Source organism: Bufo gargarizans, chromosome 4 (assembly GCF_014858855.1).
Source record: "Bufo gargarizans isolate SCDJY-AF-19 chromosome 4, ASM1485885v1, whole genome shotgun sequence".
In the NCBI taxonomy this organism is placed as follows: domain Eukaryota; kingdom Metazoa; phylum Chordata; class Amphibia; order Anura; family Bufonidae; genus Bufo; species Bufo gargarizans.
In genome coordinates, this window is record NC_058083.1 from 505098053 (window position 1) to 505117555 (window position 19503).

Below are 19503 nucleotides of genomic sequence, written 5' to 3' on the forward strand. Positions count from 1 at the left end.
GTGATGTGGGAAAATGACCACTCATGTACACACCCCCCATAGAAATGAATGGGTCCGGATTCAATGCGTTCACCTCACGCATTGCACCCGTGTGGGAGATCTCGCCCGTGTGAAAGAGGCCTTAGAACAGCAAGGAAGATGTCCCGCGGTGCAAGAAACCATCCAAACGTTTGAATCATGTTCAGAGTTTTTTTTATTTAGCAAGTAGTACAACGCGTTTCAGGGCCCGTGTTCCCCTTCGTCAGGTACAAAATGCTTGCATACGTTATCATGAGTGTTACACACATATAAATACCCTAAAAAGCACCAAAAACACATTGAATTGGGGCTTAAGGGGTGGGGTTGGGTGGTGACATAGGACAGATTGAATGGACTAAGGTTTTATTAATATTGATTTTTAATAAAATAATGATAGGGGCACATAGATAGGGTTAAAAAAATGATGGTGGGGTGAGTGGTGTGCTTATAGAGTATCTTTATTAAGTAAGGGGGATCCTCTTCAGCGATGCCCGGTGTTTGCCGAGGCAATCACGGTGTAGGAGCGCTCACGTAACCCGGGTCAGCGGTCAAAGAGATCGCAGGAGCGGGCATGGGACTGCAGTTTCCCGGCAACAGGCCGCCCCATCTACGTTAGATAGCAGGTGCTGGTGGGAGGAGAAGCACTAGAGGCTGAGCGGATCCCTGTAAGTGTTAAGCTGGCCGGGGGATCTGATGGGGGGCACTTGCAGGGGGCACATACAAGTTAAAACAAGAATGCAAAGAGCTATTTAAAAATATTTAGCGACATGGGGAAAATTGTGTGAGCAAATAAGTACATAGATAAATTAATAAAATGAAGCAGAAAAATACATTATTAAATAATAAAATGACCAAAAACAAACAAACACATAATTAAATAAAATGAGCCCCAAAAACATGAATAAAATGAAGCAAAAAAAAAAAAAACACGTTGAGGGGCTGGGCTGAAAGCAAGGTCTCTTGCGCCGTGGGACATCTTCCTTGCTGATCCACGCATCTTCTGAGGGACTCCAGACATCCCTGACCAGAAGCACCTGTATCCCTGGCTGCACACCATCCGTTTTAGAGGGGATCTTAACAACCCCAGATGAGCTCACACTAGAGTTGTGCCTACACATAGCACAACCACACAAGGTGAGCCTCCTTTTTGTAGACTCTCGATCACTGTAGGGGGACCAAACCAAAAAGAAAGACTTAAGGCCACACAACATGCAAGCAAAAGAAATAAAAATCTTCAATCTTTCCAAACATCAACTAAGCCAGTAGGAAACTTCCGTACTATCAAAGGGCCTCTCCTTTTGCCCTACATCTAAGGTCAAAGCGTTCGATCTTTTCCTAGACCTACATCATTTCATCAGGATGCTGACTCTTACAAGACACTTCAACTTAATAGCAGTTAATAAGAAAGAAATAGAGACACCCTCCAAGGACACCGTATCCCCCCCGTGAAGTACAATATATCAATACTGAACTTAAACCATGTTCAAGCTTCTACCCCCTACACCATAAGGGGCACTTTATTGAAACCTTCTATGATCTCGTAATGGAAAACTTTAGGATCATCCACCAAAACCTTTAAGTAACCATAATCTGAATGCTAAAGAAAAAATGGCCATAAAACACCTACAAGGCGGTATTGTACTTCAGGATAGAAATTATTACATTCAAGAAGCACTATGCATACTGTAAAGGGGGGAATATTAATCACCAATATTATGCGAATATCGATAATTAATATTCATAAATAAGGAGGAGCCGTCTAGTGATGACTCCGCCTATTTATGCCTTTATATAATAATAACACAATACTTTCGCTATGCTTACACTAATCACTAATGCTAGCTGCATGCACCTTACTAACTCGCTACCGCTAACAAGTACACGCTACACAAAGGGTACAAATATAACGGTATTTATTTAACACACTAAGCACGCAATACACTAACAATACAGCACTAAATATACAGTACTCAACTACACTACACGTTCCCAAATTCCACCCACAAACTAACTATACAATACACACATACAGGTATAACAACCCACCCCACCTGACTACTTCTATCCCTAAGGTATACGACGAGGATCTACGGTGGTCGTGCTGGGGTTAAGCAGACCACAAACACAAAGGGTTAACAGTGGGGAGCTGTACAGCAATGCAGGGGTGAAGTATCCTGCAAGTGTACAGTGAGGGGGGGGGGGGGGTGTGCAGGGGTTAAATGAACCAGGGGAATGGGGGTATGGCAGGGGTTAATCAGGGGCACAGAATCAGGGGAACCAGATAGTGGGGGGTTAATAACCAGGGGAATGGGGGTATGGCAGGGGTTAATCAGGGGCACAGAATCAGGGGAACCAGATCGTTGGTGGGATAGTGGGGGGGTTAATAGAATAGGGTTTCGTTGGTGGGATAGTGGGGGGTTAATGGGGTTTCGTTGGTGGGATAGTGGGGGGGTTAATAGAATGATACTTAATATCCTGCTCGTTGTCCAGGGGGGCTCGTCAGTCCAGGGGATGATCCTTCAGGGAGGGTGGGCGGCCGGCTCTCTTCTGTTCTAGTGTCGGGCCCGCCGGACTTATATGTCCATTTCAAATAATTTAGACAGCACTCCAGTATGCGATTAATGCTTTTTATTTGCCGGACATAAGGGTTCTTTTTTAGGAACTGAGGCAACGTTTCGGGCAAAAACACATGCCCTTCATCAGGCTAGTTGCGTGCATGGATGCATGGAGGGCCGGCACTTATATGTCCAGCCGCCCGCACTCCGTGCCGCCCACACAGCGGCGCGCGAGCGCGCCCCACTGTGAGGGACACGCGGGCCGGCGCGGTGAGATGACGTCACCGCGCATCCCTGCACGCGCGACGCAGGGCCGCGTGTACTTGCTGACAGGCGGGAGATCCTTTGATCTCCCGTCTGCAGCTCTCGGCATTCTGGACATCGCAATGGTAATTGCGATGCCGGAATGCGCATAATAGAGGGAGCGGAGGTGTCTCCTCTTTCTCTATTATGCTTAATTATCTCCAGCCGAGCTGCAGATAATTAGAACAAAAGGATTCAAATTCATTAGAATTTGAATCCTTTTGAGGTCACCAGAATGACCGGACCTTATCCGGTCATCCTGGCGCCTTTACTCAGAATACATCAATGTGAATGCTTGGGCCACATTCACATTGATGCATCTGGGTCCATGTAGGGGGGGTTAATATGATATGGGGCTGTGTGTGACATATTCAGGGGGCACATTAATTCAGGGGGCATATATATCTTGAAGGGGCACATATATAGATACACATATATATATATATATATATTAAAGGGGCACATATATATATTAAAGGGGCACATATATATATATATATATATATATATATATATATTAAAGGGGCACATATATATATATATATATATGCATTCGCGGACCACACTATATGAATTCCCACAGGGGCATGGATGAGCCCCTGGGGAATATCAGAGGCGGATGGGCGCAGGTGCTGGGCACATCTGCGCACATCGCCCTCTGAGGGGATGCACCGCCAATACATACACATATACAACATGTGCCACCCTTCCTCAACACATACTATCAGATTCCGATTACTATTAACCGCTGGAAGAAAACCCTCTTATAGACCACCAACAAGCATTTAAAACCCTTATTGACTCTGCATCTCATATCCTTAGCGAAAAGGAATCTTAATATATTAACATCAAGAATTAGTGTTGAGCGAACTTGTTTTTTAAGTTCGGCGTCTAAAGTTCGGGTTATCGAAGTATCCTATTATGGATTCTAAATTCCGTTATGGTCCGTGGTAGTGGAATCCATAACGCGATTCTTCGATAACTCGAACCCGAACTTTAGACGCCGAACTTAAAACACAAGTTTGCTCAACACTAATCACGAATCCAGTTATTGCGACATTTTATCATTTACCGAAGATTCACAAAAACGCCACTAATCCTCCAGGTCGGCCGATCATTTCAGGCATTTCCTCACTTACGTGCAATCTGTCCCACTATGTTGAAATTGTTTTGCAGAAATATGTTGTCCAGCTGCCATCATATCTCAAAGATTACACAACCCTGATACAATTATTACAAAATGCCAATTGCAAGGACTACTGGTTGACCCTGGATGTGACGTCTTTATATTCAAATATTTGACATGACCTGGGCATCAAATGTACAGAGCTGTTTCTAGAGAAAGACGACCAGATGCCACAGGATCAAAAAACTTTTATTTTGAAAAGCATCCATTTTATCCTCATTCATAACGTTTTTTACATTTCAGGATACCATGTATCTACAGACCAAGGGTACCGCTATGGGTACGCGTTTCGCGCCCAGCTTCGCAAACCTTTTTATGGGGGGTTTTGACAACACTTTCATCTACAAGTCCAGCTACTGGACAAACAACATCATATTCTACCGTCGCTACATCGACGACCTGATTTTCATATGGGATAGAGATTTAACATCAATTAACAAGTTCATTGAACACCTGAACTCTAACGACTGGGGGATCTACTTCTCTGGCACACCAAACAAGTCCACAGGAGAATATCTGGATCTGGAGCCAATGGCTGACAGTGGTAGCATCACCACCAGAACCTATTTCAAGAAAGTTGACTGCAACAGCTATTTGGTTTTCCCAGTGAACATCACAGAAAGTGGAAGAACAATATTCAAGCGAATCAGACGCTACTGTTCGAGTGATGATGACTGCACCCTACAAAGCGAAACTATATGAACAAGGTTCCTGCAAAAAGGCTACCCTCCCCCCAAGGATTATCAATGCAGCCCAGAGCAGAGCTCGAGCCCTCGCACAAGCAGACGACCCCACAAAACAATTAAATACAAATTTTATAACCACCTATAACAGTAACCACAATGATATCAGAAATATCTTATCCAAACACTGGCACATACTGAAAAGTGATTCATTTTTGCGCAAAGATTTACCGAAGGCACCACCACTCCACTCACATTCAGAAGGGCCCAAACCCTCACAAACCTACTTACACCCAGCAAATTCAAGAGATGCTTGGAACAGGGCAAAGCACTGGTTAAGACAAGGGCACCAGGCAGTTATAAATGCAATCAAATATAATGCCTCTGCTGCAGGTCCATCAGCACCACTACCTCTTTCCAGGGCCATAATGGTGAGTTGTTCCTGATTAAGGACCATCTGGACTGCGGTTCAACAAACGTCATCTATCTGATTACCCGCCCCTGCGGTCTAAAGTATATAGAACGTACCAGCCAAACCCTCCAAAATAGACTAAATAAACATAGATCCAATGTCAAAAAGAAGTTCCTACAACATAGTATATCCAGACTTGCCACAACCCACCATCAAGGCTCTTTTTTTCGGATTCTCTATAACCCCAATTGGGCAAGTCAAAACCGACGGTTACAATATCATCCAGTCTTTAAGAAGACGGGAAATGTTTTGGATTTATAAACTGAACTGTCTAAACCCGCACGGCTGTCACCGCCAGACATCTGAGAAGCTCTGACAGACGTTCTTCAGAACCTCCTGCCTGAGGTTCTTTTGTTTTGCTTTTGTTTTATCATCTCGTTAGCCTCTCTCAGCTGTCATCTAGTTACACTGATTGCATCCCTATAAATCCCCTCCCATACTGCATAACTTTGCGGTTTATACAACTTCCTGGAGTATGCTGATGCTAGAAGCTGTTACTACCGCATCCACAAGATAAGTCTGTTTTCTTTATTTCTGTTTGCCTGTGGGCTTGATCCTAGGTGACCCTGACTCCCTCCGTATTAAGTGTAGGGAGCCGGTGGTCGTGTCCCCTCACTATTATAGGGTGTTCAGGTGTCATACAGTCGAGGAACGAGGGTATGCAATTTTCTACCACTGAGATTTTTGCATAGGCTGAGCAGTAAGGGAGAGTGCCAGGGCTCTTACAGGGCTTACCCTATTGTTCCTTAGTTTTGGATCAAGTCAGTCAGATCTTCATTGGTGTCTTCTAGTTTTCTGTAACACCATCCGTGACAACGGCCTCAATGAGGCATTTGAAATTAACCTATCACCCATCCCGGCAACACTGATGTGACGGTCCACTTCCCCCCCCCCCCCCCCCTTTCCCAAACGTTCTTCATTTCATCCTCAGACAAACAATTTTATCCCCTGCGTCACTTCATACGTCCACTCAATCCACACACTTATCCCTGCATAATATATTTTTTTGCATCCCGTCCATCCAATTTCATCCATGTTTTTTTTTCTTATATATATTCTTTATATATTTTTTCAATTTTATTTATTTATCCACTATCCATCTCACATCCACATACCATAGTGCACCATCATCCATCATCTCCAGTTATCACTAATTCATCCACCAAGCCATTCATATTTACAGTCATATTCATTCACATTTATATTTACATTCATTTACTAAGCCTAACCTTAAAAAAAGACAAATCCAGACACCTCTGCTCACTATTTATTCACTCATTCTTGCTTTCAACCCAGCCCCTCGACTCCTCGTCGTGTTATTCATAATCTCCTGCGCTCCCATCTGCTGATGGTTGGCAGTTCTCTCCTAGAGAGAAAGGGAGAAAACTCGGTATTAAACTGTCAGTCATCAGCAGGGAGAGCAGGAATCCATGAATAACCAGGACTCTTCTCAGGTGGCCGTGATTGATGAGCGGCAGGGGTAATATTTGAATTTGTGATATTTCGTAAATATTCGCCATATATTCGAGAATTCGTTATCTGCGGAAATCGGCAATTGAAAAATTTGCATTATGAAAATTCGCAATCAACACTACTCCTAAAGTCAAAGATATTGCAGCCTTCTCATTGGCCCAAAAGCTAGAAGCAGGGAGGGATCATGTGTACTGATAAAAAAAAAATCTCGAATAATCGAAATTATGAATATATAACACTATATTCTGAACATTCGTGAATTCTCAAAGTGCCGATATTCGCGATAAAAATTTGCAATTCGAATATTCGTGATCAACACTTGGTCGTGACTCTTTTCCAGGCCCAGTCTGCAAAGATTGTGATGTTGGTTCTCGGCAACCACTTACTTTTAACTTTCAAAACGACAGACCGATGAAATCGACTCGCCTGTCTCTACTTTATTCTGCTGTTAGTACGGGCAGCATAAAGCTGACCACAGGTCAATTCCACCGCATTCGAAAAAAAATTTTCCAGCTTTCCACTACATCATATGCAATATTAAATGGTGACATTAGAAAGTACAACTTGTCCCACAAAAACACAAGCCCTCATATGGCTAGGCGAACAAAAAAAAAAAAAAAAAGAGAAAAGATGGCTCCAGAGGAAGGCAGGGAGTAAAGAACGAAAACAGAAAATTGCCCTGTCCTCAGAGGGTTAATGACAGAAGACTATTTGTCGGAAAAGGACGCGGTGGAGCCAGGGGACTTGTTGACACGAGAGATCACTGGGCAGGCTCTTTAAGGTTTAATCTCTTCTGACAGTGGATTACTGCAGTTTATTCTCCCCCTGATCTCCGGGTATCGCCGCCGCCGCACACCGCCCCGTGGGAAGCTGCTCCCGCGAATGCCTGGTCTGCCGATCCATGGGCTTACATTGATGAGACCTGAATGTTTTTATCCCGATTGAGATGCTCCGGTCTGGGATTTGCTGATTATTGTTTTCTTCTTGTTGGATTATGTCCGAGCATTCCTTCCTGTGCAAACAAGCTCTCTGCGCGGCTCTGGAATGCGAGAACTTCTGTTTGCTGCCATATCTGCGTACGGGGGTGGATGAATATTCGCCAAATTATGTAACGCTTTTCTGTACTGTTATGTATGACCCTGTTCTCTTCTGCACCTCGCAATGGGCGCTGATGGACCCCATAGGCGTATAATAGGTTCTGGCAGTTTGAGGGGGAAAAAATATCACAGTATGCAGCACTATGTATCCGTTCAATATAGCGACTCCGACTCCTGGCACCCCCGCCGATCAGCTACGTGAGCGCTTAGGCCTCGTCACATGCACTAGTACAGCTCAGTCTCATTCAAGTGCAAGCGCAGCCACTATACGATGGATGACGCTGTCTTTAGGAAGCTGTGAGGACTCCACCAATCTCATATTGGTGACCGATCCCGAGGATAGGCCATCGATATGAAAATCCCAGAAAACCCCAAAGTATATACTCCAAATACCAATACATGGATCAGCGGCGCAGGAGAGGTCTGGCCCTGTCAATCAAAGGGAAGGGAGGGGTGTCTTCAGCAATGGAGTGTTGATGAACTGGTGCTCTGAGGGCTTGATCCAACCCCTCAGTGCTCCAAGAGCCTACTTGGCATATTATAAGAAACCGAAGAAAAAGAAGACTCCTGAACAGCACAGCGTAGAAGAAGAAATAAGGTATTGTTTGAACCAGCAGGGTCAACCCTACCAGTCAGTTTGCTCGGTTTAATAGGATTCGCCCTGCTGACAGATGCTCTTAAAAAAAAAAATGAAATCATGTAATTTGTGCCTCTGAGCCTCATAACATGCTGACACTGTTCTGTAGAGATCGCAGTCATCTCCATATCATCACAGACAGGATTACAATGATGGGTAACAACATACTGTATATGCCAACATTGATGATGCAGGATCGCTCAATGTACTAAGGTCCAGGCTCATTTAGGCACGGTTCATACATTATTTTTGGCACATGCACCAAACAAAAGTCACATAACACAATGTAAATACGTGGCATCCATAGGTCCCCGTAAACCCAGACCATACAAAAACGGCATCCTTTTGGTATGCGTCGGCCTACCTTTTGTGTTCCAGTATAGGAAATTGTGATCTGCTACATTTTCCTACACAGGTGGTTACAGTAAATAATACAGTATAGCATGGCAATGGCTGACTGTGCCTATACAGTCCTATGTACGCAGGTAAATACCTACTGTATGTAAACCTTCATAGGAAGCAAGAAACCAGATGTGAACAAGGTCCTATAGTCCTACAACTAGACTTGCCTTTTCTATCTGGAGGTGACACGTTGTGTCCACGTTATAACCATGGGTCTAGGTCCATTATTTCCAACATGATATGCTGTTCAGTCCAAAAACCGTTCAGTGACTGAACTGAAGACATCCTGATGCATCCTGGACGGACTGCTCTCCATTCAGAATGCCTTAGGATAACACTTTCTGGGATTGAGCCCCTAGGACGGAACTCAATGCCGGAAAAGTTTAACGCTGGTGTGAAAGTAGCCTAAGACAGCACCGCACATGACAAATCACAAGAGGAAATTTCACCAGAACCTCTCAATAGTGCAGCATAAGGGCTCATGAACACGAACGTGGGCTGCTCATTCCGTGCATTGGGGACCGCAAATTGCTGCCCTAATGCAGGGGCACCAGCCATGTGACTGGCACAGACGGATGCAGACCCATTTAACTTGTTCTATTTTATTGCCATGCGGAGGAAAGGAGAGAGAACCATTCCGTAGTGCTTCCGTGGGGTTCCATGCCACAGTTCCAGTAAATGGGTCCGCATCCGCGATGCGGTGCAGAAATGGCCGGTGCCCGTATATTGCAGACCACTTTGCGGGCCACAATGCAGGCACCAGCCAACTACGGCCATGTGCATGAACCCTTAGGTTTTTGGCCTGTAACGGGTATTAAAGAAGACACGTTACTTCCCCAGTACATGTCTGTTTTATTAGCTACTTTCATTTCCCATCAAATAGAAATTTTGCTTTTATAACAGTTTCACCATTACTCTATTATTCCTGCTAGACATTTATGAATGAATTGTCAACAGTCTGCAATAAAGGTACAACTAAGCGTTACCAGTCTGGAGTGTGTCCCTGCACAGTCTGCTATCGCCAGACATGTCAGGAGCGGAGACAGGTCCTTTTATTTTATATATCAAAATATAAATCCTTAAATAAGCATATACAGTACATAAATCGTGTGTTCAATAAACACAGCGATGTCACAGTACAGAGATAATAAACACAGTGATGCCACAGTACAGAGATAATAAACACAGTGATGTCACAGTACAGGGTTAATAAACACAGTGATGTCACAGTACAGGGATAATAAACACAGTGATGTCACAGTACAGGGATAATAAACACAGTGATGTCACAGTACAGGGATAATAAACACAGTGATGTCACAGTACAGGGATAATAAACCACAGTGATGTCACAGTACAGGGATAATAAACACAGTGATGTCACAGTACAGGAGTAATAAACACAGTGATGTCACAGTACAGGGATAATAAACACAGTGATGTCACAGGTACAGGAATAATAAACACAGTGATGTCACAGTACAGAGAAGATAAACACAGTGATGTCACAGTACAGAGACTAATAAACACAGCTGATGTCACAGTACAGGGATAATAAACACAGTGATGTCACAGTACAGAGAATAATAAAACACAGTGATGTCACAGTACAGAGACAATAAACACAGCGATGTCACAGTACAGAGGATAATAACACAGTGATGTCACAGTACAGAGATAATAAACACAGTGATGTCACAGTACAGGGATAATAAACACAGTGATGTCACAGTACAGGGATAATAACACAGTGATGTCACAGTACAGGGATAATAAACACAGTGATGTCACAGTACAGGGATAATAAACACAGTGATGTCACAGTACAGAGATAATAAACACAGTGATGTCACAGTACAGGGATAATAAACACAGTGATGTCACAGTACAGGGATAATAAACACAGTGATGTCACAGTACAGGGATAATAACACAGTGATGTCACAGTACAGGATAATAAACACAGTGATGTCACAGTACAGGGATAATAAACACAGTGATGTCACAGTACAGGGATAATAAACACAGTGATGTCACAGTACAGGGATAATAAACACAGTGATGTCACAGTACAGGGATAATAAACACAGTGATGTCACAGTACAGGGATAATAAACACAGTGATGTCACAGTACAGGGATAATAAACACAGTGATGTCACAGTACAGGGATAATAAACACAGTGATGTCACAGTACAGGGATAATAAACACAGTGATGTCACAGTACAGGGATAATAAACACAGTGATGTCACAGTACAGGGATAATAAACACAGTGATGTCACAGTACAGGGATAATAAACACAGTGATGTCACAGTACAGGATAATAAACACAGTGATGTCACAGTACAGGGATAATAAACACAGTGATGTCACAGTACAGGGATAATAAACACAGTGATGTCACAGTACAGGGATAATAAACACAGTGATGTCACGTACAGGGATAGTATAAACACAGTGATGTCACAGTACAGGAGATAATAAACACAGTGATGTCACAGTACAGGAGATAATAAACACAGTGATGTCACAGTACAGGGATAATAAACACAGTGATGTCACAGTACAGGGATAATAAACACAGTGATGTCACAGTACAGGGATAATAACACAGTGATGTCACAGTACAGGATAATAAACACAGTGATGTCACAGTACAGAGATAATAAACACAGTGATGTCACAGTACAGGAGATAATAAACACAGTGATGTCACAGTACAGGGATAATAAACACAGTGATGTCACAGTACAGGGATAATAAACACAGTGATGTCACAGTACAGGGAGTAATAAACACAGTGATGTCACAGTACAGAGATAATAAACACAGTGATGTCACAGTACAGGGGATAATAAACACAGTGATGTCACGTACAGGGATAATAAACACAGTGATGTCACAGTACAGGGATAATAAACAGTGATGTCACAGTACAGGGATATAACACAGTGATGTCACAGTACAGAGATAATAAACACAGTGATGTCACAGTACAGGGATAATAAAACACAGTGATGTCACAGTACAGGGATAATAAACACAGTGATGTCACAGTACAGGGATAATAAACACAGTGATGTCACAGTACAGGGATAATAAACACAGTGATGTCACAGTACAGGGATAATAACCACAGTGATGTCACAGTACAGAGATAATAAACACAGTGATGTCACAGTACAGGGATAATAAACACAGTGATGTCACGTACAGGGATAATAAACACAGTGATGTCACAGTACAGGGATAATAAACACAGTGATGTCACAGTACAGGATAATAAACACAGTGATGTCACAGTACAGGATAATAAACAGTGATGTCACAGTACAGGGATAATAAACACAGTGATGTCACAGTACAGAGATAATAAACACAGTGATGTCACAGTACAGGGATAATAAACACAGTGATGTCACAGTACAGGATAATAAACACAGTGATGTCACAGTACAGAGATAATAAACACAGTGATGTCACAGTACAGAGATAATAAACACAGTGATGTCACAGTACAGGATAATAAACACAGTGATGTCACAGTACAGGATAATAAACACAGTGATGTCACAGTACAGGGATAATAAACACAGTGATGTCACAGTACAGGGGATAATAAACACAGTGATGTCACAGTACAGAGATAATAAACACAGTGATGTCACAGTACAGGATAATAAACACAGTGATGTCACAGTACAGGGATAATAAACACAGTGATGTCACAGTACAGGAGATAATAAACACAGTGATGTCACAGTACAGAGATAATAAACACAGTGATGTCACAGTACAGGGATAATAAACACAGTGATGTCACAGTACAGGGATAATAAACACAGTGATGTCACAGTACAGGGATAATAACACAGTGATGTCACAGTACAGAGATAATAACACAGTGATGTCACAGTACAGGGATAATATACACAGTGATGTCACAGTACAGGGATAATAAACACAGTGATGTCACAGTACAGGGATAATAAACACAGTGATGTCACAGTACAGAGATAATAAACACAGTGATGTCACAGTACAGGGATAATAAACACAGTGATGTCACAGTACAGGGATAATAAACACAGTGATGTCACAGTACAGGGATAATAAACACAGTGATGTCACAGTACAGGATAATAAACACAGTGATGTCACAGTACAGAGATAATAAACACAGTGATGTCACAGTACAGGATAATAAACACAGTGATGTCACAGTACAGGATAATAACCCCAGTGATGTCACAGTGCAGGGATAATAAACACAGTGATGTCACAGTACAGGGATAATAAACACAGTGATGTCACAGTACAGGGATAATAAACACAGTGATGTCACAGTACAGGGATAATAAACACAGTGATGTCACAGTACAGGGTAATAAACACAGTGATGTCACAGTACAGGGATAATAAACACAGTGATGTCACAGTACAGGGATAATAAACACAGTGATGTCACAGTACAGGGATAATAAACACAGTGATGTCACAGTACAGGGATAATAAACACAGTGATGTCACAGTACAGGATAATAAACACAGTGATGTCACAGTACAGGATAATAAACACAGTGATGTCACAGTACAGAGATAATAAACACAGTGATGTCACAGTACAGAGATAATAAACAGTGATGTCACAGTACAGAGATAATAAACACAGTGATGTCACAGTACAGGGATAATGTACACAGTGATGTCACAGTACAGGGATAATAAACACAGTGATGTCACAGTACAGAGATAATAAACACAGTGATGTCACAGTACAGGATAATAAACACAGTGATGTCACAGTACAGAGATAATAAACACAGTGATGTCACAGTACAGGGATAATAAACACAGTGATGTCACAGTACAGGGATAATAAACACAGTGATGTCACAGTACAGGGATAATAAACACAGTGATGTCACAGTACAGGGATAATAAACACAGTGATGTCACAGTACAGAGATAATAAACACAGTGATGTCACAGTACAGGGATAATAAACACAGTGATGTCACAGTACAGAGATAATAAACACAGTGATGTCACAGTACAGAGATAATAAACACTATGATGTCACAGTACAGGGATAATAAACACAGTGATGTCACAGTACAGGGATAATAAACACAGTGATGTCACAGTACAGAGATAATAAACACAGTGATGTCACAGTACAGGGATAATAAACACAGTGATGTCACAGTACAGGGATAATAAACACAGTGATGTCACAGTACAGGATAATAAACACAGTGATGTCACAGTACAGAGATAATAAACACAGTGATGTCACAGTACAGGGATAATAACACAGTGATGTCACAGTACAGGGATAATAAACACAGTGATGTCACAGTACAGGATAATAAACACAGTGATGTCACAGTACAGGGATAATAACACAGTGATGTCACAGTACAGAGATAATAACACAGTGATGTCACAGTACAGGGATAATAAACACAGTGATGTCACAGTACAGAGATAATAAACACAGTGATGTCACAGTACAGGGATAATAAACATAGTGATGTCACAGTACAGGGATAATAAACACAGTGATGTCACAGTACAGGGATAATAAACACAGTGATGTCACAGTACAGGGATAATAAACACAGTGATGTCACAGTACAGGGATAATAAACACAGTGATGTCACAGTACAGGGATAATAACACAGTGATGTCACAGTACAGGGATAATAAACACAGTGATGTCACAGTACAGGGATAATAAACACAGTGATGTCACAGTACAGGGATAATAAACACAGTGATGTCACAGTACAGGGATAATACACACAGTGATGTCACAGTACAGGGATAATAAACACAGTGATGTCACAGTACGGGATAATAACACAGTGATGTCACAGTACAGGGATAATACACACAGTGATGTCACAGTACAGAGGATACTAAACACCAGTGATGTCACAGTACGGAGATAATAACACAGTGATGTCACAGTACGGATAAAAAACAGTGATGTCACAATACAGGGATAATAAACACAGTGATGTCACAGTACAGAGATAATAAACACAGTGATGTCACAGTACAGAGATAATAAACACAGTGATGTCACAGTACGAGGATAATAAGCACAGTGATGTCACAGTACAGGGATAATAACCACAGTGATGTCACAGTACAGGGGTAATAAACACAGTGATGTCACAGTACAGAGATAATAAACAGTGATGTCACAGTACAGGGATAATAAACATAGTGATGTCACAGTACAGGGATAATAAACACAGTGATGTCATAGTACAGGGATAATAAGCACAGTGATGTCACAGTACAGAGATAATAAACACAGTGATGTCACAGTACAGGGATAATAAACACAGTGATGTCACAGTACAGGGATAATAAACACAGTGATGTCACAGTATAGGGATAATAAACACGGTGATGTCATAGTACGGGGATAATAAACACTGATGTCACAGTACGGGCATAATAAACACAGTGATGTCATAGTACGGGAATAATAAACACAGTGATGCCACAATACAGGGATAATAAACACAGTGATGTCATAGTACGGGGATAATACACACAGTGATGTCACAGTACAGGGATAATACACACAGTGATGTCACAGTACAGGGATAATAAACACAGTGATGTCATAGTACGGGGATAATACACACAGTGATGTCACAGTACAGGGATAATACACACAGTGATGTCACAGTACAGAGATAATAAACACAGTGATGTCACAGTACGGGGATAATAAACACAGTGATGTCACAATACAGGGATAATAAACACAGTGATGTCACAGTACAGAGATAATAAACACAGTGATGTCACAGTACAGGGATAATAAACACACTTGTATATTTATTATATGAATATAGGAGTATTGATCTAGAAGACACCCGCAGGGAGAATATATCATTGTTCCTGACCCTCCAGTGTCAGACATAACATGTGAAAGGTCAGGGAGACAGAAGTTAAGATGTATGGAGGGTCTCTGCAGGATATAAAACCGGAATCACTCAATGTGATCTTAGATGTCATCGTCCTCCATTTTGATCATATGGAAACTGGAAGATTATGGGGCATAAATATGGGGATTGCAGCTTCATTCTCTCCACTTAAATGGGATGAAGCTGAATTTTCTGCGTCACCACTAAGCAGATCTCGTGTAGGTAGATGGCCCTATATAAACAATGAAGAGGCCACAGTGCTTCAAATAGGTTATCTGTGTGTCGACAGGGGACCCCTTTAATTTAATGATTTGATATTTATTGTCACAACTGAGGATGGGGGAAACTCGCCGTGCGATGTTACACGTATGTGGAAGCTGCTTGGCCAGGACAACAGAATTAGGGAGCAGGTCCCCTCCTACAGCAGGTCACCTCCTTCCGAAGGCTGGACACTCCCACCCCTCAAATCCCCCCAGCAACTAAAGAGGAAAGTTGGTGGGGCACAAAAAACAATGGGAGGGGGGAGGGGGAATGACAAATAAGGAGGCACCTGTCACGGAAGGTGTACAGAAAACTAGAAGACACAAAATGAAGATCCGACTGACTGGATCCAAAACTAAGGAACAAAAGGGAGAGCCCTGCATCAGACCTGGCTCTCTCCCTAACTGCTGAGCCTATGCGAAAATCCCAATGGTAGATGATCGCATATCCTCGTACCTCGACTGTATAACACCTGAACACCCTATAATAGTGAGGGGACACGACCACCGGCTCCCTACACTTGATACGGAGGGAGTCAGGGTCACCTGGGATCCAGCAAACAGGAAAACACAAATGAACGAACAAAACTTATCTGTAGAAGACTCAGTAGTAGGATCAGCATGCACACACTCCAGGAAGTAATATAAACCGCAAAGTGATGCAGTATGGGGAGGGATTTAAAGGGATGCAATCAGTGCAACTACATGACAGCTGAGAGAGGCTAACTAGATGAGAAACTGAAAGCAAAACAAAAGTAACCTCAAGGAGGAGGTTCTGAAGGACGTCTGTCAGAGCTTCTCAGATGTCTGGTGGTGACAGCACCAATACGGACAACGGTGAAAACTGAATGGCGGGGAAAAGCCACTCACCGCGCCGTAAACGGTGACACCCCCATAACGCTCTCCCTCCGGAGAACGCGCATGCACCCCATCAGCAGATGGCGGTACATGCTGCACCCTCTTTCGAAGGTGATCCACGTAAGGAGCCATTGTGGTCATACTGTCACAACTGAGGATAGGGGAAACCCTCAGCCGTGCGATGTTACACGTATGTGGAAGCTGCTTGGCCAGGACAACAGAATTAGGGAGTAGGTAACCTCCTACAGCGTCCCTAATTCTGACCCTGACTCCTAGCTGTATGAGCCAAGCCAGATGGTTGGAGGGCTCATACTCAGGAACCTCGAGTCCCTACTAGCCCTAAACCAATCCCTGAGCTAGGAGCTGGGTAAGACAACCTGTTCCTCCTAGTCACGGAGGAACAGGAGTCTAAACTGGCAAAGCTGCAAGGAAGGGGAAACATAAACAGCCTATGGATATGGCAGGTGAGTGAAACGACTTCCACACCTACCTGCCACAGACACACTGACTGGATCCCGTGCTCACATGCTGATGTCCACACCAAACATAAAAGGACACAGCACACACACATAACACACAGGAACCCAGATCCATAGCTGCTGTAATATAAGACATCACAAGAACATAAAATAAACATCACGCATAACTTTTCTTCTTATGACCACAAGGGTGGCCCTCACTGGCAGATGGTATAAGAGACCAGGAGGATGACTCCAGCTTACAACAAGGCTGGAGTACCCCTCAGCCTCAGGTCTCAGCAGAGGCTAAATAGCCCAAGTAGCCACACCCCCACAGACACACACTGGAAAGGGAATTAACCCTTCCAACACCAGACAGGGTAGTGAAGCCACTTAAAGGGGAAGTGTACACATAAATAAACCCCGTGCACACCAAACAGATAAACAGCACACCTACAAAGACAGGTTGCCAGGTGCAACCGCATGCGCCTGAGAGCAAGCTGCCTAGCAACAGCTCAGACTGCTATACTGCCAATACATATCATGTTGCCAGCGGCAACCACACGTGAGGCAACATACTTCAGCCCTCACCTGTGATTGACAAACAGACCAGACCGCGGGCAACTGCATGCGGCTCAAGGAGTCACGACCATTACCATGGTCGTGACATTTATGACCTTTCATAGGGATAGCCATCAACACTTTGAACCCAGAAAACCCCTTTAAATGATAAAATTCCTTCAGACTGTAGCTGCCACTAGGGGGAGCTCACTGTATAGGCAGAGGCTACTGGAGATATTACCAGGAATACAGTCACTGACCCCCAATCCTTCCCGTGTAAAACATGTGATGTAGCACAGTTAAAGGGATAATGTCAAGATGGGTGAATGAGGTGGGACTTGGTGACCTATGGACCGCACCTTTAATGCTCTGATCCACATTTCTTTAGTCTTATTGTTTATTTGTCATTTTTCATTGTTTCTATTTCAGTAAAATGTAGAAAAGCCTAATAAATCACTTTTGGGGACAAAAATTGTAGTTACAGTAATAATATAAGATAAACGGGCGAGAATATCAAAAAGGTGGAATCTGGGAATAGAAGAACATGACTTTGGGTAGATTCCTATGATTCCCATGATTCCTATGGGTAGATGATAGTGAATTCAGTCACAGTATGTGGTCTTGAACTTTAAGAAATGGAATTATTGGGGGAGATTTATCAAACTGGTGTAAAGTAGAACTGCTTAGTTGCGCGGAGCAACCAATTAGATTCCACCTTTCATTTTCCAAAAGAGCAGTGAAAAATTAAACGTGGAATCTGATTGGCTGCTATAAGCCAGTTCTACTTTACACCAGTTTGATAAATCTTCCCCCACTGTGGTCATCTAGTCTTAACCTACAGCGCCATCTGTTGACCGGTTTTATATATGAAATGTAATAATTGGTGCTGTTGATTACAGCAGACGTCCAGGATGCGCCATCTAGGCCTAAATATCATTTTCCCTGCAGGAACCTTAACCAATCAAATGAGGGTCCATTTTTTTGGACGCACCAGCATAGGTCCCTGACCACGTTACCATCTGTACTGCCCCGGTGGTGGTCCTGCCCATTGTGCAAATTAAATGTATTGCAAACAAGAGGGTGGAAGGTACCTGCATGGCGGATGCAATGTAAAATAATGCCGAATCCAGCATTCCGGCAAGTGTTCCGGAATTTCGGACAGAGAAAATACCGCAGCATGCTGTGGTATTTTCTCCGTCCAAAAACCGCACAGTGACTGAACTGAAGACATCCTGATGCATCCTGAATGGATTACTCTCCATTCAGAATGCCTGGGGATAAAACTGATCAGTTCTTTTCTGGTATTGAGCCCCTAGGACGGAACTCCTTAAAAAGCTTTTACAATACCACCAATCTGAAATATAGATAGTAACCAAGTAACTCGTTCACTTTATGTAAATACTGAAATAATCCCCATATTTTAATCTTTTATACCAAATATCCTGTAAATCCTGTTCTAAAGAAAAGTGAGGATCTTGTGCCCCCTAGTGCACAATGTGTGTAATTACAGATAGAAAATCAGAACTGGTTTGAAGGGCTTTAAAGGGACTCTGTCACCACTTTCTAACCCCCCCTTTTAAAA

The 19503-nt window shown here is 42.7% G+C and overlaps 1 long non-coding RNA gene across 1 annotated transcript in view; it reads right to left on the reverse strand.

Annotated features, from left to right (window-relative positions):
• Positions 1-950: 950 nt before the first annotated feature.
• The window catches only part of LOC122935668, a 30860-nt gene continuing 12307 nt past the window's right edge, over positions 951-19503 (reverse strand). The window contains exon 3 of the long non-coding RNA XR_006388812.1: positions 951-1182. This is a non-coding gene — a long non-coding RNA (uncharacterized LOC122935668). The remainder of the gene's footprint in view (positions 1183-19503) is intronic.